The sequence below is a fragment of the Ceratotherium simum genome, chromosome 1, assembly GCF_057802395.1.
Source record: "Ceratotherium simum simum isolate JZ-2026a chromosome 1, ASM5780239v1, whole genome shotgun sequence".
In the NCBI taxonomy this organism is placed as follows: Eukaryota; Metazoa; Chordata; class Mammalia; order Perissodactyla; family Rhinocerotidae; genus Ceratotherium; species Ceratotherium simum.
In genome coordinates, this window is record NC_141900.1 from 80,822,915 (window position 1) to 80,841,675 (window position 18,761).

Genomic DNA, 18,761 nt, shown 5'->3' on the forward strand with positions numbered 1-18,761 from the left:
TTTATCCCTTGAGACAACAGTTTACCTGAGGGAAGGAGCCCTAACTATCTTATTAATTACTTGTATGCCTAGCACAAATCCCAGTGGTAAGCAAAAACAGGCACTCAAAAATATCTGCCAATGGGGGCCTGCCTGGTGGCATAGAGGTTAAATTCACCCGCTCTGCTTCGGCAGCCTAGGGTTCACAAGTTCTGATCCTGGGCGCAGACCGACGTACGGCTTATCAAGCTATGCTGTGGCGGCATCCCATATAAAGTGGAGGAAGATGGGCATGGATGTTAGCCCAGGTCCAGTCTTCTTCAGCAAAAATAGGAGGATTGGCAACAGATGTTAGCTCAGGGCTAATCTTCCTCACACACGCACAAAAAAAATCTGCCAATTGAATGGATTTGATTAAATGTACAACCTTGGGTGTGATGTAGACAATACTACCCAATAAAATATCCATACATTCAGAATGTAAAAATGAATTCACTGCACCAGTATAATCCAGGGATTTAGAGAGCCATGACTAAAGACATTTCATAACCTCCTCTTTTCAACCCCCATTTTCTATCCCCATTGCTTCCATAACAAGGAGGTATTTTTCTGTTAGGTGTACCTAGGACAGATGGAAGTTTTAATAGCTACAGGTAGGGCCTCCCAGGGTATCTCCACCTTGGTAGACTCCCCATGAGTCCAGGGTCTGATACTCATATTTACAGGTAAAATATACAAATTCAATTTTATAAGCTCTAGGGGACTGATTCAGGCCAATCAACCAAATCTACAAGGAGAAGTATTCCAGGAGAAAAATTATTTTTTCTCACACTAGATCACACCTTCTTTACCCAGCAGGAAAATGTACTAGGCAAAAAGTTTTTAAGTTTTAAAAACGTGGAGAACAAACAAGTAATATGTGCCTAAAAATTTATGAATACAAAGTATATATAGAGGGTACTCTTCCAAGCAAGTAATACTCATAAAAGAATGATTCTGACTTTTCTTTGAATGTGTCCAAAATCGGTATTTGCTGTTTAGTGATCAGGTATGAATGGTTAATAGATCATATATATAATTGTCTTGCATCCAGACCAAAGAAAAAAAGAAGAATCTTAATATTTATAATAATGTCAACTTTAACACTGAACATCTTGTTTCTAAATCTTAAAGACCTTTTTTTCAATTAACAAATACACTTCAGGCATTCTCTAGAAAGCTCTACCACAAATGGATCCCTGCAGAGCTCTTGATATAAACCCTGTTGAGACCATTAGTATTTGAAAATGAGTTTATAGAACATGCTAGTGATTCATCTTTCTAGGTTTTTGAACAAAATTCTAGACTTGAACAGAGCTCAACCTCCAAGAAGCCACATATTTGTTCCAGGGAAATTTGAGTCCCTATAGAAACAGTTTGCTTTCACTGTGTTGGGCTCTCAGCTGCTATGAAGGTTGTCTAATATGGAATAATTATGTGAAGAATGTGCCAGCATCCTTTCTAAAAAGAAAGTGGGAAATGCTATTGCTTATACTGTTCATTGTCACTGCACAATCACAAAGGCCCAAATCATCAATCAATGAAATAAGAGTCTCCCTCATCCTCAAGCTTTATGAATGACTAGCAAAGAATTCAAAACAATGATGCAAGCAGCATCAATATCTGTGAGGTCCCAAACATCAGACATAGCTCTTCGAATACCCTTTTCTGCACCTGGGTTCATTTGGGTTCAGAGTTATGCCACCTAATTGAGTACCAGTCCAGCACAGGGAAACCACTGAGTTTGGGGGTCTCTTAAACTTAGATGCTTCATTTAACATATAGACCTGTTCTGCCTACATAATTAAATCCTATTCTTCATCATAGTTGCAGCACATAATTCCATAAATTTCAGATTTGTTTATGAGACTCAAACTAGGTAAACCAGGTATACCCTTCTAAAAGCATTCCTATTGGGCTTTTTTATCTTTTAGCTTGTACATTCCATAAGTCAAGGTCAGTCTTACCTCAAACATCCCTGAGGAGAGAGGAAACTAGTTGCAGATCCACCATTAAATGTTTCCTTTCCTGTTCCCATATAAAGATCTTTTGAGTAAAAAAACTACTCACAGAATTTAGCAATAGAAAAAAATCTCTCTGAAAAAGATATTGTGGGGCAGTGGCCTGGTGGCATAATGGTTAAGGTGACGTGCTCCACTTTGGCATCCCGGGGTTCGTGGGTTCGGATCTGGGGCACAGACCTACACACCGCTCATCAAGCCATGCTGTGGTGGCATCCCACATGCAAAATAGGGGAAGATTGGAACAGATGTTGGCTCAGGGACAATCTTCCTCACTAAAAAAAGAAAAAAAATGCTGTGCTTACTTCTAATTGACAATGAGAATTATGCAACTCAATATATTTCCTTTTTTTTGACTTTAGCTTCTACAATATCATGCCTAAAACGTGTATATAATCTTTAAACTATTTAAATCAAAGGTTTGACGTATAATTATTGTCAATCTTTTTTTCCCTTTGGAAATGCATCTTTTATTTTAAACAAACTCAAACCATTTTTGGAATAAATATATGACAAATAGCTAAAAGTTGTTAGCTTCCTTTATCCTTCTTGAAAGCTCTTGTGTCTATAGTCATCGTCATTGACAAAAAATAACGTCTGATAGCAGCAGTGCTTCTCTTTCACCTCTGCCTCTTCACCCTCTTACACCTCCTACTGCGAACTATCATTTATACACAACATAGTCAAGGGTCATGGAAGTTACTTCCTATCACTGGATATTATCATCACTAACCACCTTTCCCAAGGCTAAAGCTCCCTGACTTAACTGCATCACCCTCCATCTCACAAATCCAGAGACCTTAATCAGCTGTTGCCTGGTCACCCCAAAGTTCCAAAGTTCCTGGGTGCCAGGGGCTTGAGGAAACAGAAATTCTAATCCATGAAGTTTGAATAATTGCTTTTCAGCCAATGGCATGATCGTCATGTTGAAAGGAGAAATGAGGAGTGAAGGCTATCAATGTCCCACAAGGAGAAGAAATAGCGGAAATAGTTCCTGTATTTTATGACTGGGTAAAGAGATTAAGTGGAAATGGTCAGATTATTGGGAAGAAAAACAAGAGACCAAGATTCATTCCAAAAACATGTAACTTGCTTTCTCTCTTATTTAGGTAGTCCGAGCACACTACAATTCTAAAATATTGAGATTAAAGGGACTTCAGAAATCATTTTATCCAACCTCTTTATTCAAAACCATTTAAAATCAAATTGGGAAGAGGAAAGACTGACTATAGTGGCAAAGCAAATCTTCTTTTCCTTTCCTCTCTAAATCTCTTATTTTTCTTGTAAACTTACTTCTGTTTTTTCTTTGCCTTACAAATTTTTTGAGATCAAATTCATCAGTTTTTTCCTTAATAGCTTCAGAGTTTTAGTCATAATTAGGAAAGATTTTTCCACTTCCAGTTTATACAGGAATTCGCTTTTTTCTAGTACATGTAGAGTTTCTTTTTCATCTTCGTTTTTTAAATATTCAGATCTCTGATTAATCAGAGTTTATTCTTGTGTATAGTTTGAGGTAAGAATCCAGTTTTATCTTCTTTCAATATTTCTTCAGTTTAACCCAACATCATTTGTTGAAAAGTTTATCTTTTCCTCCAGTGATTTAAGATGCATAAATTTGATATAAACTTGAGCCTATTTTGGGGTTTTCCATTGTGTTCCCATGGACTATCAGTCAGTCCATTCATGGGACAGTCCACACTGTTTTAGTGTAAAGGCTATACAATATGTTTTAATAGCTCTTAACACTAGCTCCTCTCTTCCCATCATCCTTTTTTTTCTTGTTCTTTTTTTTCCCCTCCATAGCTATTCAAGCTTCATTAATTTTTTTCATATAAACTTTAGATTCAATTTGTCTAACATTGTTTTTTTAAAAATTGGCATTTTTATTGGGGTCTTATCTTGGATAGAATTAACATCTTTGTGACGTTTATTCTTCTTTTCTAAGAACATGGTATACCTCTCCGTTTGTTCAAATATGGTGTTGTATATTTCATAAGTGTTTTAAGGTTTTCGTTACACCCTTTGCGTGTTCATTAACTCTGTACTTTCCCATTTTATAGTTGTGGCATTTTTATTTATTCAGAGCATTTAACATTTACATTCTAATTGTCCACCTTCATTCTCATCTTTATTTTATTCTTAGCTGCACAGTTAAATATATGCAACAATACTCACTAGAAGTAGTCCTTTTACTAAAATCCTCACTTGATTGGATGAAGACTATTCTCCAGCAGATTCCTCAGGAAGAACTTGTGAGTGCAATATTCCCTGAGTTCTTACATGGTTAAAATGCGTTTTCCATAGTTTTGAAAACTGAAGGACAGCATATAAAACTCTTGGCTCATGTGTTCTTCCTTGTACTTCTTGAAAATGTTGCTCTACTTTTACCTAACATTGTATGCTGTGGTTGACAATTTCTAGCCCGAGTTTTTTTTTTTTTAAACAGTTGTATTTATTTATTTATTTTTTTGTGAGGAAGATCAGCCCTGAGCTAACATCCATGCTAATCCTCCTCTTTTTTCTGAGGAAGACCTGCTCTGAGCTAACATCTATTGCCAATCCTCCTCCTTTTTTTTCTCCCCCCCAAAGCCCCAGTAGATAGTTGTATGTCACATCCTTTAGTTGCTGTATGTGGGACGCCGCCTCAGCATGGCCAGAGAAGCGGTGCGTCAGTGCACGTCCGGGATCCGAACCAGGGCCGCCAGTAGCGGAGCACGCGCACTTAACCACTAAGCCACGGGGCTGGCCCCACCAAGTTTTTGAATTTCTGATTTGTGGTTGTCTTTTACATCTTCGATTACTTGTTTAATTATATTCAATTCATTTTTCAGCATTCTATTACAATTTTCCTTTGCTTTATGGCTTCTTCTCAGGGCACGCAATTATCATCTCACACAACTCTTCCATTTTCTTTTCTTTCTTTTTTTTTTAAACAAGGAAGTAGTGCTCACCATCTCATTTAGATCAGGATAAGAAATGTTTCAGTATCAAAGTAAAAAGTTGCACAATTTCCCATTATTACTGCATGGTAGCACTTTGCCTCTCTTAGAACTAAATTTTCTCTCCCTGGGACTGAGATGTCTCTCTGCTATCAAATAAACCCTCTGGCTGATTGCCCATTACCTATTTTCAATTATTCCTTCTAACACTGTCTTCAGTATCAGAAATAATGAGAAGTTGAGCATTTTTCCCTTGGAGAATATAACTTGGCCCTATCTTACTAGCTGAGTACTACATATCCAAAATCAATAACTCAGTTTCTTCCCACATTCCCTAAGTTTTAAAGAAAAATTAGCACGCTGTAAATAAATGTGGTACCAGATGCTCTCCAGCAAATGATAGCTCTTGGAATAGCATCTGAAATGACAATATGTACTCACTTGGAATTCAGAAATGAAAATGTCCCAGTGCCTTGCTTCATTACTGAAGGGAATCAGCCTTATACCACAGCAATTGCCTGTTCCCACCAGCTGACAATTAAATGAATACTCTGTAGGAGCTGAGATGATTGTGGCATTAAACTTAGCAGTCTCGCCATGATCCTACAAGACGGCTACTGAATCCAAAATAATCAGTTCTGAGACAAGTCTGTACGGAACTTGTTCATTATTTAAAATCTGGAGGGGAAAAATGAGCGAAATCAAATGAGTTAGGAAAGATATTATCAACTAAGAGACAGCTCGGGGATCTGTTTTAGATCAGGCTGAGAAAATAGGACAGAAACAGCCAAACAGCCTGAGGAGAGTTGACATCATCCGCGAAAGCCTGAGAGATTGTTTTATTATTGTCATCAGTTGCAATGATGATGATAATAATTGTGATCTGGTGTTCAGTGAACACAAAACAATGCAATAGCAACAGCATCGGCTGTAGAAAGAAAAGCTTAATACAGCTTTCGAACTGGTAAGCTTGGCATCTAAGTTACCCAGACTATGACCCAGAGCAAGGACACTGAGGGAATGAAGAGTAGATGCCTGAGTTAGGGCGAGCATGCACATAACATGACATTGAATGGAGACCATCAGTCTTAGTCTTTTCATTTAATCTCTTGCTTAGAAGTGTAATGAGTGAAAGATTGCTCCTGGAGTATTAGGAGTGGAAGGAGCAAGGTGTGTGGGATAGAATATTAATATCTCTGGGTAAGGTATGCAGGGATGGTTTAACATTCGCAAATCAATCAACGTAATACACCACATTAATAAAATGAAGAACAAAAATCACATGATCATCTCAATAGATGCAGAGAAAGCATTTGACAAGATCCAGCATCCATTTATGATAAAAACTCTGAATAAAATGGGTATAGAAGGAAAGTACCTCAACATAATAAAGACCATATATGAGAAACCCACAGCTAATATCATCCTCAATGGTGAAAAACTGAAAGCTATCCCTCTAAGAACAGGAACCAGACAAGGATGCCCACTGTCACCACTCCTATTTAACATAGTATTGGAAGTCCTAGCCAGAGCAATCAGGCAAGAGAAAGAAATAAAAGGGATCCAAATTGGAAAGGAAGAAGTGAAACTGTCACTATTTGCAGATGACATGATTTTATATATAGAAAACCCTAAAGAATCCACCAGAAAACTTTTAGAAGTAATAAACGAATATGGTAAAGTTGCAGGATACAAAATCAACATACAAAAATCAGTTGCATTTCTGTACACTAACAACGAAGTAGCAGAAAGACAAATTAAGAATACCATCCCATTTACAATTGCAACAAAAAGAATAAAATACCTAGGAATAAACTTAACCAAAGAGGTGCAAGATCTTACACGAAAACGTATAAAACATTTCTGAAAGAAATTGAAGAAGACACAAAGAAATGGAAAGATATTCCGTGCTCTTGGATTGGAAGAATTAACATAGTTAAGATGTCCATACTTCCTAAAGCCATCTATAGATTCAATGCAATCCCTATCAAAGTTCCAACAACATTTTTCACAGAAATAGAACAAAGAATCCTAAAATTTATATGGAACAACAAAAGACCCCGAATAGCTAAAGGAATCCTGAGAAAAAGAACAAAGCTGGAGGTGTCACACTCCTGATTTCAAAATATACTACAAAGCTATAGTAACCAAAACAGCATGGTACTGGCACAAAAACAGACACACAGATCAATGGAATAGAATCGAAAGCCCAGAAATAAACCCACACATCTATGGACAGCTAATCTTTGACAAAGGAGCCAAGAACATACAATGGGGAAAAGAAAGTCTCTTCAACAAATGGTGTTGGGAAAACTGGATAGCCATATGCAAAAAAATGAAAGTAGACCCTTACCTTACACCATACACAAAAATTAACTCCAAATGGATTAAAGACTTGAATGTAAGACCTGAAACTGTGAAAGTTCTAGAAGAAAACATAGGCAGTACGCTCTTCGACATCAGTCTTAGCAACATCTTTTCAAACACCACATCTGACCGGGCAAGAGAAACAATAGAAAAAATAAACAAATGGGACTACATCAAACTAAAAGCTTCTGCACAGCAAAGGAAACCATCAACAAAACGAAAAGACAACCTAACAATTGGGAGAAGATATTTGCAAACCATACATCTGATAAGGGCTTAATCTCCAAAATATATAAAGAACTCATGCATCTCAACAACAAAAAAACTAACAACCCAATTAAAAAATGGGCAAAAGACCTGAACAGACATTTCTCCAAAGAAGATATACAGATGGCCAACAGACACATGAAAAGATGTTCAAAATCACTAACTATCAGGGAAATGCAAATCAAAACTACAATGAGATATCACCTCACGCCCGTCAGAATGGCTATAATTAACAAGACAGGAAACAACATGTGTTGGAGAGGTTGTGGAGAGAAGGGAACTCTCATACACTGCTGGTGGGAGTGCAAACTGGTGCAGCCACTATGGAAAACAGTATGGAGATTCCTCAAAAAGTCAAGGATAGAACTACCATATGATCCAGCTATTCCACTGTTGGGTATTTATCCAAAGAACTTGAAAACACCAATTTGCAAAGGTACATGCACCCCTGTGTTCATTGCAGCCTTATTCACGATAGCCAAGACTTGGAAGCAACCTAAGTGCCCATCAAGGGACGAATGGATAAAAAAGCTGTGGTATATATACACAATGGAATACTACTCAGCCATAAGAAACGATGAAATCCAGCCATTTGTGACAACATGGATGGACATTGAGGGCATGATGCAAAGTGAAATAAGTCAGAGGGAGAAGGTCAAATACCGTATGATTTCCTTCATTAAGTAGTAGATAATAACAACAATAAACAAACACATAGGGACAGAGATTGTATTGGTGGTTACCAGAGGGGAAGGGGGGAGGGAGGAGGGTGAAAGGGATAATTGGGTACATGTGTGTGGTGATGGGTTGTAATTAGTATTTTGGTGGTGAACATGATGTAATCTATGCAGAAATAGAAGTACAATGATGTACACCTGAAATTTTTACAATGTTATAAACCAATGTTACTGCAATAAACAAAAAATTAAAAAAAAAAAAAAATAATATCTCTGGGTAAAGCTTTCTGAATATATCTCATTTAAGATTCACGACAATGTAGTCAATTAGACACTATGATTTCCATTCTACATAGGAAGTAATTGAGGTTTAGAGAAGTTAAAATTGTCCAATTACCAGGCAGTGAGGAGAACAGAGGGCCATTTTTGGATGCCCTATGAGGCAGAGCCACGACCTTCTGTATTGAGGGCCTAGTGCCAAAGCTGGCCAAGGGGATGAAAGGGAAGATGCTTGAGGATGTGATCTTCTCCACTCAGAACTTCCTTATCTACATGGCCCTGCTGCAAGTCACTGTTTGAAGAAATTGGACAGCATATAAAGATCGGGCATCACATATGAATGCACGATATGAAGAACCTGCTTACAGTTTCTACTCCTATCTGCAAATGGATAGGCCCAGAAAGGTATAAGAGACTCTTTGATCAAATCTACATAAAAATTCTACTTGCTAAGATCAACTTTGGTTCTGGTAACTAAACTTCATAGCTAAAATATAAAACTATTTGCAAAATGAAAAAACTTCTTGTGGTCGTAGTGCTGTACCTTATGTCTATGATATTCAGCCTCCATGAGTGTTGATATAATTGTAAATCATGCCAAGCTCCATTTTCCAACAGTTATTAATTATTACAGAATTATGTCTGAAATGGCACTGTCTTGTAAGTCATTTCTGTTTACTTTTTTACTTTTGTCCACAGTGTATTTGTGAAGAGTTTCTTACAATTAGTTATGTTTTGTGAAAGCACACAGTGACGGTGGCATTTAAGCATAGTACCATTACTCTACATTTATAATAAATGTATGAATTTTTTGTATGATTGACTTATCAATTACTGAGAAATATGATTAAATATTCCATTATGTTTTGGATTTATTTCTTTTACAGATCTATCAATTCTTGTTTAATGTATTTTGAAGTTTTGTTATTTGATACATCCAAGTTTAAATTTGGCAAATTAATACTATTAAAAATTATATTGTGACCTTATTTATGTTTAACAATGCTTTTTTGCCTTAAAGTTTTCTCTGTATGATGCTAATGTAAGTACACTAATTTTCATTTGGTTAGAAATATCTTTTACCATCCGTTGACTTTTAAATTTTCTTTGTATGATGCTAATATAGGTACACTAGCTTTTGTTTGGTTAGGAATATCTTTTTCTGCTCTTTGCTTTTCAGAATTTCTGTATCATTATGTCTTAGAGGTGCCTCTTCTCAACAAGATATAGCTGAGTTGTATGTGTGTTTTTAAATTCAGTCTAAGAAAAAAAAATCAACTGGCCCAAACTGCTAATTTTTCAACTGGATTCAACTCCATTTATGTCCATAATAATTATTGATATATTTGATTTTTTTTTGTGGTTTTGTTTTTGCGTTTAATATTGCTTTTTTCTCCTTTCTTGTTTTTTTTTTTATTTTCTTTTTAATTCTATCTCTTTTCACGATGCATTTGGAGAATTATATGCCCCATTCCTATCTTTTTAGTAGTTACCTTAAACTCTTATCATGAGCATTTAGCTTCTTCAAGTCTGAAATCAATACATATCCTATCATATTCCCAAAGATTGCAAAGATCTTATAACTCCAAACACGTCTGACCTATTTGATATTGTTGTTGAGTAATTTAGTTCTTTGTGGTTTTCCTTTTATCCCACAATATAGTATTGTTGTCGTTTTCTAGTCAATATTAAGCAAGTTTTTTGCTCCTTATTTCCTTGTTCATGTCAGATCATTCTTCTGAGATTACTCTTCTTCTGTTTGAAGTACACCTTTTAAAATTTCTTTAGTTAGGATTGTTTGAGGACATTCTCTTACGCAATTACAATTCTCTTACACAATTTTCTCTTGCACAATTATCAAAATCAGAAAATTAGCATGGATATAAGTCCACAGTTTAATCTGTATATTTTACTCAAACTTTGCCATTTATCCCAATAACGTCCTTGATCTCCTTTAAGCTGGAACCATTCCTGAGTCTTTTATTGTTTTTCATGAGCTTGCCATTTTCGAACAGGACAGGCCTGCTATCTTATAGAATGTCCCTCAATTGGGGTTTGTCTGATGGTTTCTCATGGTTAGATTCAGGTCATCACCTTTGGCAGCAATGACACAGAATTGACACTGTGCTCTTCTTAGTGCATCATATCAGCCAACACACGGTTTTGCTTTGCGCATTACTGGTTATGTTAACTCTGATTACTTGATTAAGGTGGTGTCTGCCGTGTTTCTCCACTGTGAATTTAGAATTTTCCCCTAGGAAGTAACCACTGCCTTGTCAGTAAATTCTCACCTTTTATGGTTAAATAAACTATTTTTATTTCTTAGCACTTCATAGGGAACTTGTCAGGTTTCGATTAAAATTTTTTTTTCCTCAAATGGCAAAATGTAAGCTTGACATATTTGGAAAATAATTGTAAAGTAGGAAAAGAAATACATTTAAGGATTGGAATCAAAATTTGGGGAATTCCTATATAGTTTCCTTAAAATATCTAAGTTATTAATAAGATTTTAATAAAGAATTTTGAAAGAATGGGAGACTATTCACATAGGCACTTTCAGAAGACAAAATGCTAACCAGTTATCTCAACCTATATAAAAAGTGTGCAGAATCTTACAAAATTAAGAACACAGCTAAAGGCTCATTTCTTCCCTATAAAATTTTATTTGATATGCAATTTTATTTTGTTTTTATTATCATAATTTTTGTCCTAAATTTTCCTTTCAGGTAATTGAAATTATTTTCCTAAGATAATAAGTTGAATACTTGCTTAATTTATTTTCTATATTTCTAATCACATCAAAAATATCTTTAAAATTGTTAAGTTCACTTTAATTACTGCTTTGGCCTCATTCCATAGTTTCAATTTATACATAGGTGAAATTTTTCTCATTTCAGAAACATTCTGTTACTGTTTTCTTGATTTAGTCTTGTTTACTCTTTCTTGATTAAAGATTGGCCCAGCTGTCACTTCAGAGAATATGTGTTTTTTGTTACAACATGTCAGCTTTCTTTACCTAAATTTACTTTTTGCTGGTTTTATTGAACAGCAATCTGAAAATATATTCTTCAAATTTTCTGCATTTTGAATTTATATGAATTTTCTTTGTTTTCTGTTATACAGGCAATTTTGGTTTGTAAACAATATGCACTTAAAAAATGGATAATCTTGTGTAGGGTCTATAAATTTTGGTAAATAGCAATTATTTCCAATCATCGATTATTCGTTTTCTCTATGTTCTTATTTTATTTTGAATTTGACACAAATAGTATTGAGCTAAAATCAGCACAGTCCGTGGAGAACTACTTGGGTTCAAATCTTAGGCCCACTATTTGTGTGACCTTGGTCAAATTACCTAGTCTTTCTGTGCCTCAGTCTCATTATCTGAAAAATGGGGATAATAACAGAATTTGCCTTATCAGGTTTATGTGAGGGTTAAATATTTAAGGGATGCCCTTAAAACATGTACCTAAAGTCAGAATTATACAAATGTTGACTATTACTACTATATTTGCTTTAAATTCCACTTGAAATTTACATTCATTTTTTCTTATCTTCCTCATTCCATATTTTATTTTTAATTTTTCTGCTTTAGTGTTATGTCATAGTAATACGAATTACTATGTTTTATTCTTTATTTGTATATATACAATATACTATTTTTGGTGAGTGATCTATACATCATCATTCATAGAAATAATTGCTATGCTAGTCCTATCATCTGTCATTCTGTATTTGCTTTATTTTAAAGTTACCCTTTTTGGGGGGATTTGTTATCTATCACTGCATTTGTTATACAGACTTTTTTTCAAGTTTTGTAATATTGGAACTTGTATTATGCTATTTTTGAAAACATGTTTAAAAAATCAAATGAAATCATCCACCAAAACTATTTCCAAGTTTATCACTGATTTTGTGTCACAAACAAACTCAACAACTTTGTTCCCTTTTATGACAGAGGAAGGATTTCACAATTTTTGCCTTTTCCTCCTTGCTTCCTCTGACCCCTGCTTGCTTAGTCTAATCCGAGGACTCATTTTAGTGGAGTAGAAGAGGGAGATGAACTGAGCCCAGCTTTTGTGCTAACAACTAACTAAAATAATCAACCAATTCCTCCCTTTTCTTAGTCTTGTAATTTCTCCTTGTTCCATCATCTGCTTTCTCAGCTCACTATTTTTCTTTTTTGTTTACTTAAATTTCTGCAGAAAGAAAAAAAAAATAGTACTTAAAAAAAACAGCAGCTGTTTTTGCATTATAGGACAAGATGGAAGCTGCTATTTTGTTTAGGAAAACACTTATGCCAAAGCAAGTCCTCTTCTGGAAGGAGAGTGGGAATTTAGACTAAGTGAATTGCTGTACTAATTAATAGGAATACAATCTTATTTGTGGGCTGGGTGGCACCTTCACAAAGATATTATGACTTTGAGCTGGAGGAGGTAGAGAAGGATTGAGGGCTCCGGGATTGGGGCAGGGACATGGGAGAGAAGTGACATGAAAGAGAGAAAAATGCTCATGGGTGCAAGGGCCTGAAAAACCTGGGGACAGGGTTGGGAAATCTTTGTGAAAAGGCAGGGATGACAGCCCTTAGAAGCAGTGATTCCCGATATCCAATTTTAAGTTGTCTTTTCTTTGTTAAAGTCCCTTAGAAGATTCAGTTGTGGACATTACCTATTATGTCCTGGTATTTGCTGAGACCTGGGGGATGGCAAGGGCTGTCTTGCTGTGAGGCTGACCCACAGCTGCGCACAGTGGTATGGAGATGACCAGATATATCAGAGAAGCCCCAAGCAGGGTCTGAAGCAAGAGGGAAGAAGAGATGTGCTCTGCACATGTACCCCCAGGCCTTACAAATACTACGGTGAATGGGACTGGATTTCTTACAATCTGCCATAATGGAAACTGGATGTTAAAAGAAACTGTGACCATGGAGAACAGAAAATAATTGAAAAACTATGGTTACATTTAAGATAGTTTTTCCCCTGGGTCATACTGAAGTCCTTAATAGAGTTCCAATTTGAGAATTTTAAAAAGCAACTCTAAAAATTGTGAGAAACACTCTCTACTACAATAATGGTTTTTAACATTTTGGAGTCAGAGATCTCTGAGAAAAATGATAAAACATTGGATCCTGTCACCAGAAAAATGCATCTACACTCATATATACAAAATTTTGTCTAAAATTTAGCCCTTGTTAAAAACCCAGAAACTTGGATCATTCTTTCCTCTTACTTAAAACTAAACAATTTTACATGGTAATTTGTTTCTGCTTGTTACTTTTTTCATGTTACAATGAGTACCTTCAATTTCTGGTCTCATTGTATTTTTAAGTTGCATATTCCCCCAGTTATACCCTTGATGCTTGATTGTTTTATTTACGCTAAGTTCAGGAACTTCTGTTATTTCTACTAATCTGTCTTCTTGTATGTCATCTTCTCTCACATTCTCTTGATATATTTTAATTGTCTTCCTCAAATCTGTCTTTTGTAAGCTGTCCTAGAAACTCCATGAGGGTAAGGAGTAGAATTATTTTGTTCATTACTTCATCCCCAGCATCTTGCACCGTGGCTGGGCAAGGCTGACACTCAATAAATGTTTGCCGAATGGAGTTGAGTTTTGCTAGTCTGATATTTTGCAGCATGCGTTCTTACTGTCTCTGGTAATTATTCAAATTTTTTAATGGGTAGAATATAATCTATTCATATTTGCTGAAGAGTGGCTAATAAGTCCTTTAGAAAATATTCATGGGTTTCTTGCAAATAAAGTGACCATCAATTTGTCATCCAAACAAGACCCCTTTTGAGAGTGGAGAGCAGGTCTGTTAATATTCACACCAAGATATCAGGCATACAAAGGAATTGTGCTGAGCAAATCAGGGTATGTAGTCGTCTTGCCTACCAGGTGTTAAAGTAATCAAACAAAGAGGCCATTAGGCTGAGGTGGCTCTAATTCCTTGGTAGCCTACTTACACCAATGGAAACCAAAGCCAGACTCAATTCCTGTAAATGCCCCAAGGGAAAAAGAACAACCAATCACAAACAGCCAACTAGGCTTTCCCAAATAATGTAACCACTTAAGCTACAGCCAATCAAATAATTTCCTTGCTTTGCTTCTGGAGCTTCTCTATAAAAACCTTGCCTCTAGCTCCTGTCAGTAGAGCGCTTCTAACTACTTCCGGTTTGTCACTGCCAGATTCAAATCGATTTTTGCTCAAATAAACTCTTAAAAATTTTAACATGCCTCAGTTTATCTTTTAACAGAAGGAAACTATTTCATGGATAAAGTTGATTTTATGGGCTGAATTGTGTCCCCCCAAATTCATATGTTGAAGTCCTAACCCTTAGTACCTCAGAATGTGACTGTATTTTGAGATAGGGCCTTTAAAGAGTAATTAAGGTAAAATGAGCTCATATGGGTGGGCCCTAATCCAATACGACTGAGCTCTTCATAAGAAAAGGAGATCAAAAAAATGGGCAAAAGACCTGAACAGACATTTCTCCAAAGAAGATATACAGATAGCCAACAGACACATGAAAAGATGTTCAAAATCATTAACTATCAGAGAAATGCAAACCAAAACTACAATGAGATATCATCTCACGCCCGTCAGAATGGCTATAATTAACAAGACAGGAAATAACATGTGTTGGAGAGGATGTGGAGAGAAGGGAACTCTCATACACTGCTGGTGGGTGTGCAAACTGGTGCAGCCACTACGGAAAACAGTATGGAGATTCCTCAAAAAATCAAGGATAGAACTACCATATGATCCAGCTATTCCACTGCTGGGTATTTATCCAAAGAACTTGAAAACACCAATGCGTAAAGATACATGCACCCCTGTGTTCATTGCAGCGTTATTCACAATAGCCAAGACTTGGAAGCAACCTAAGTGCCCATCAAGGGACGAATGGATAAAGAAGATGTGGTATATATACACAATGGAATACTACTCAGCCATAAGAAACGATGAAATCCAGTCATTTGTGACGACATGGATGGACATTGAGGGTATAATGCAAAGTGAAATAAGTCAGAGGGAGAAGGTCAAATACCGTATGATTTCCTTCATTAGGTAGTAGATAATAACAACAATAAACAAACACATAGAGACAGAGATTGGATTGGTGGTTACCAGAGTGGAAGGGGGGAGGGAGGAGGGCGAAAGGGATAATTCGGCACATGTGTGTGGTGATGGGTTGTAATTAGTATTTGGGTGGTGAACATGACGTAATCTATGCAGAAATAGAAGTATAATGATGTACACCTGAAATTTATACAATGTTATAAACCAATGTTACTGCAATAAACAAAAAAAAGAAAAAAGAAAAGGAGATCAGAACACAGATAGGCACAGAGGGAAGACCTTATGAAGACAAAGAGAGAAGTCAGAGATCTACAAACCAAGGAGAGAGACCTCAGAATGAAACCAACTCTGCCGACACCTTGACTATGGACTTTTATCCTCCAGAACTATAAGGAAAGAAATTTCTCTTGTTTAAGCCACCTAGTCTGTGGTATTTTATTATGGCAGCCCTAGTAAACTAATACAGTTGTCCTCTTGGAATTTTTTTTCACAATTTTTAAAATATATCCTTTATCTCTTTATGGAGGTCATGAAGTGGTAGATCACCAGCCACACCAGTCCCTTATTTCTTTAGCCTGCATGATGCTTTAAAAAAATTAAATTAGTTGCCAACTATTAACTTAAACATCTGGATTTCTGGCTTCCTTTGAAATCTCAGAAAACCTTACAATATTTGGGCTCTATTCTCCATGGGAATAATGCCTATTCGTGATATAAATGAATTCATTCATTTATTTATTTTATTCATTTATGATAAATATTTTATTGTGGTAAAATACACATAATATGTGTGGACGCTCGGCATCTGAGTTTTAACCTTTGCTCCAGATGTATTAATTGAATTGTCTCACTAGGTAACATTATTAACATTTTCTTCCCTTTTTGGACATATTTCTTTGCAACTGGTTAATGCTTGGAGGGCTGGTTAGAGGAAAGGCTGATTTGATGTCTCCTTTTAGATACATAATTGCTGAGTCTTGAACATGGATCTGGTGCTTGGGCAGACCCACCAGTGCTGTGATCAAATCCCGTTTTGAGCAAATTCTGTAGCTCACGCGGAAGATGGAAGCTCAGCTATTTGGGATGGTTTCTTCCTCTTGATTCAGTTTCAGTCTACCACAGAGGAGGCACTCAACCTAACCCAGAGGATCTCTTTTGCCCTCTGGGTCTTGTGGCCGAAGGATGGAGCTGTCTCTGAGATGTAGGATAGGTTCCTTTCCGCTTTCCTGTGTTCAAGACTGCCAACGTTCTGCCTCTTTCTTACATTCACTAGCATTTCACTAGCAATAAGAACGGGACTAGGACCCTTTCCCTGTGACCTGTCAATCAATACTGAGAGAGTCCCTATGATAGGAATTTAGTATCCTCCTCTGCTAGATGCTAAAAGAGTAAGCAAAAATATCAGACATAAGCTTGCCTTCAGGAAGTTTCCAATCTAGGTTGTATAATGACTTTGAGTAGGTAATAACTGAGTATTTGTGAAGGCAGAGTATGGAGATAATTATAAAAAGAAACCTCCCTCCCTACATCATCCAAGTAGAGGTCCATTTCTATACCATCTTCTTATACCCACCCCTCCAAATGGTACCAAAGCTAAAGTTAGCTTGGAAAACTCCCCACTCCCTCAATTTTTTGCTCACATTCCTTATAGAAGACCTAGACAGTACTGCATAGTGTTCAGGTAAACTCTGGATTTGGAACATCTGGCTTCCTATTTCAGGTGAATCATTATCTTTCTGTTATCTCTCTTGGTTTTATTATCTGCATGTGTTAATTTTTGTATCTCCAGGCGTATAGGGTAGTTCTCAGGATTAAATTAGGTATACTTTCAATTCACTTGTCAGTACCTGCCACCAAGTAAATGCTCCACAAATAGTAGCTGTTACTAATAGGCAAAGGTATGAAAGAAAACCAGAAATGAAAACAGAAGGGGAAACGCCTGCAATCTTTTCTTCATGGAGGGAAACAATGATATTATTGGAAAATTAGTTTCCAAACAAAAATCCCAAAATTGACCCTTGTTAAATGTAAAGAAAATAAATCTCTTGCTCTCTCCGATACACGGAATATGGTTGGTATTTACACAGAAAAACAAGAGGTGGCTTCCAAGTCTGTTTCAGCTGTATTTTTCCCAATTGGCCTTTACTTTGTTTTAATAGAGGCAAACATTTAGCAAACTGAGTAACTGATTCTAAGCAAGTGGAAATATTCTATAAATTTAGATTAGTTAAAGTGGACACTGTATGCAAATGCTATTTTATAGAGAAATTGAAATCTCAAATATCAAACCATAAAACTCCTTGTTGAATTTGCAGTTACTCAGTTACTGCCACCTCAACCTAATATTGTAACTTCTTGGATTTGTTCTCTTGGCCAACTTTTTTTGATGCCAATTAACTCTTTAGTTATGAAGGGGCTGTCTGAATAATAGAATTTTCTGGAAAGAGATTTTAAACCATCAGAGTTGAGTTTCTCATCCCTAAGGAGCTGGTTCACTTCTTAATTGCCCTCTAATATATTCTTATTAAGCAGTTGGAGAGAAACCCCTTGTCCCTTAGGACTCTGATACTATGTCATCCGTAACCATTAAGTCCATGGCCTCCAGGCTGGCCTTCAGTGTTCATATTTCACATTAATTCAACAAGCATTTCCTGAACACCTACCTATATTCCAGGCACGGTACCAAACACTAAGGATACAGACATAAAATTAACGTACCTTCTAACCCTCAAAGAGTTTCACAGCGTTATTAGCTTATAAAGTGGGGCAATCTCATTTAGGGCTTTGATTCTAGCTAAGTAATACTAGTATCTCCTCTCTAGAAATTTATAATCTGATTAGGTAGTAAGACATTGCAAGTTATCTAATAATGCAAGGTCAAAACAGTTTAACTACCAAATAGTTCCATGGTTATTAAATGCTAAAAGAATTCAGGAGAAAGAGAAAGCAGGTGATTGAATATTTAGGAGACCAGGAGAATTTTTTGAAATCATTCATCCATTAAGTTGAAGGATTATTTTAGCCTCAAGCAAATTAATTTTGTCATTAAAAAAAATGTGTCCTAGTGTCCTGGGAACGTAGTGCTCCACATTATTGGAGTCATTATATT

At 36.2% G+C, this 18,761-nt stretch overlaps 1 pseudogene; it reads left to right on the plus strand.

Moving 5' to 3' along the window:
- LOC101401533 (mitochondrial import receptor subunit TOM5 homolog pseudogene) overlaps positions 1-8,888 on the plus strand; it is a 63,328-nt pseudogene extending 54,440 nt beyond the window's left edge.
- The last annotated feature ends 9,873 nt before the right edge of the window (positions 8,889-18,761 follow it).